This window comes from Alosa sapidissima, chromosome 17, assembly GCF_018492685.1.
Source record: "Alosa sapidissima isolate fAloSap1 chromosome 17, fAloSap1.pri, whole genome shotgun sequence".
NCBI lineage: Eukaryota > Metazoa > Chordata > Actinopteri > Clupeiformes > Clupeidae > Alosa > Alosa sapidissima.
The window spans coordinates 4,720,490-4,722,989 of NC_055973.1; the positions used below are offsets into that span (position 1 = coordinate 4,720,490).

General features: G+C 48.0%; 1 protein-coding gene across 4 annotated transcripts in view; it reads left to right on the plus strand.

Moving 5' to 3' along the window:
* The window catches only part of LOC121688247 (matrix metalloproteinase-16-like), a 24,840-nt gene that overhangs the window by 16,747 nt on the left and 5,593 nt on the right, over positions 1-2,500 (plus strand). The window lies entirely within an intron of this gene.

The following is a 2,500-nucleotide window of genomic DNA, read 5'->3' on the forward strand; positions in this document are numbered from 1 at the left end:
GGTATTCATTTGAAACTTAAATGTGGGGAAACTGAACCGTCTAACCAGTAGACTATGATAAACTAGCAAATTAAGCTACTTTGTTTACAATATTTCCAGGCTTCAACCAGTGCTGCTTTTCATTCAGACTTATGTGCACATTTATTTATTTGAGTGTTTGTCATGATTGTGTTGCTATTTCTTTTCCCTGTTTGCTTTGATTGATAACTGAGGTGATTCAAATCAGAGGAAGGTTAAGTTTAAAATAAAAGTGTTTAGATTGAACTTTTTTTCCCTTCTGGTCCTTATCTGAAATAGATTTTGTTTTTTAAATCAATAATTATCGATATCGACTGATATGAAATACTTATATCGTGATACAGTTTTCAGCCACATCGCCCAGCCCTAGTAGGCGGACACAACCTAGTTCTGTTATTGTAATCAATGTCCCCTGTGCGACCTGCCATGAGCTCTCTTTATAAATGTACTGTGAAATTAAAGCATGTGCTGTCCAAGTGAACTGGGGAAAGAGGTTGAGTTGCTGATGTGGCTGTGTTTTGCCCTGTATGGGGTGTGTGTGTGTGTGTGTGTGTGTGTGTGTGTGTCTGTGTTGCGGTGGTGTCTAAGTACTGGGTTTATTTTGAGTCTGGGGTTGGGTTTGGGTTGGTGCTGGACTCTGCTGGGTTCAACAGTCTGAGCACAGGAGCCTAGAGAACCGTGAGAGAGAAGGACAGAGAGAGAAGGAGAGAAAGAGAGAGAGAGAAGGAGAGAGAGAAATAGAGAGAGAGAAAGAGAGAAGGAGCGAGAGAGAGCCTCAGACTCGGCTGAATGGACAGGTGCTGAGGGAGAACCGGAGAGCTACAACAGAGGAGTGATTATGGAGATAGAGGAGGGATGGAGGGAGGGATAGAGAAAAAGGTGAAATAAAAGAATTGGGAAGAAGGGAAAAGAAGGGTGTAGTAGAAAGAAAGTATAGTATAGTAACCTACTCAGACAGACAAAAAGAAAGATAGATAGATAGACAATGAGAGGAGATGAGAAGGAGACTCAGCAGAAATACCCAGAGAAAGAGAGAGCGAGCTAGCCGCCCCCCCCCCCCCCCCACACCCCTGAGTCTCCATCCTATTAAGCCACCCGCCCCATACCCCCTAACCCCCATATACCCCCACCCCCTCGTCCCCCAGGCTTGCATCCCCTCCGTCTGCACTTAGCGCAGCTTGGACCCCGCCTGCGTTTCATAACTCCACCAGCTTTCCGGCACAGGCTGGTCAAATCTTACACATCCGCTTAGGAGCAGGCAGCGGGCGGCCGAGTGAGTGAGCGAGCGGACGTCCTTCCCATCCAGGCAGCAGGAGGCTATATTTACCAAGAGACGCCGTGGAGACCTGTGCCCGCCCGCCTGCACATGTGCCTGCGGCACGCCCCTCCTGGTGAGGTCCTGGGCATCATCTGCAGGCGTGTGGCAGTGCCAGGCCAGTAAGTTGGCCCAGAGCAGATCGCCGTGTGTGTCCCAGCTGAGTGCCTCCCCGATGACTGAAGGCGGCAGGGGGCTGTGCCAGGGAATAAGGGCACTGGTGGAGCACCAAACATGGGCGTGGGCACAGGGCATAGGCCTCGCCAGCACAGGCCCTGTCAGCCAGCCATGGTGTTTAGGTGGAAAAGATGTTTGTTTGTCTCTTTCTTTCTTTCTAACTCTTTCTCGCTCTCTTTCTAACCCTCTCTCCCTTCCTCCCTCTCTCTCTCTCACTTCTCTCTGTTTCTCCCTCTAGCGGTTCCTCTCCTCTCACGCTGTGTGTAGAGATGGCGGGTGTCATATAGCATCGTATGGCACTATGATCATATTACTAGGCAACATGGAAAACCTCCCTCCCTACAGAGATGCACCAGTGTGTGTTTACGTGTAAAAAAGCAGTCAGAGGTACAGTAGCAGTCATGTTATCAGACAACATGGAAAACCTCTGACTGTGGAAATGCCAATCATTTTCTAGTGTCTTTATAGTCAGATGCCTCTGTGCAGGGATCCTTTTCATGTGAGACACTTACAATAACATTGAGCCCGTCAGCAGCGAAATCAAGCACTGTCCGTTGATATGGTTCGATATGGCCAGACCCATAGGATTCCACTGGAGCTGTTTACAGCAGTATAACTCAATACTGAACCCATTTTGAACATACACAATTGAAAGGTGTTTACGTGTGTGAGTGTGTGTGGGGGGGGGGGTTTGGGTGTTAAAGTACATTTCCTATGTACGTTTGAGATGGATGTTTGATCGGCAGCGTTATGCATATGTGTGTGCATGTGTGTGTGATGCAGTACAGTTTGATAGGCGGCATTGTGCATGTTTGTGTATGTGTGTGTGCGCGCGCGCGTGTGTGTGTGTGTGTGTGTGTGTGTGTGTGATATACAGTATATGTCCTGAGATACAGTATATGTCAGTTTGAGATGGGTGTTTGATAGGTGCCGTTGTGTGTGTGTGTGTGTGTGTGTGATACAGTATGTCCTTTAGTGGTGTAAGAAAAA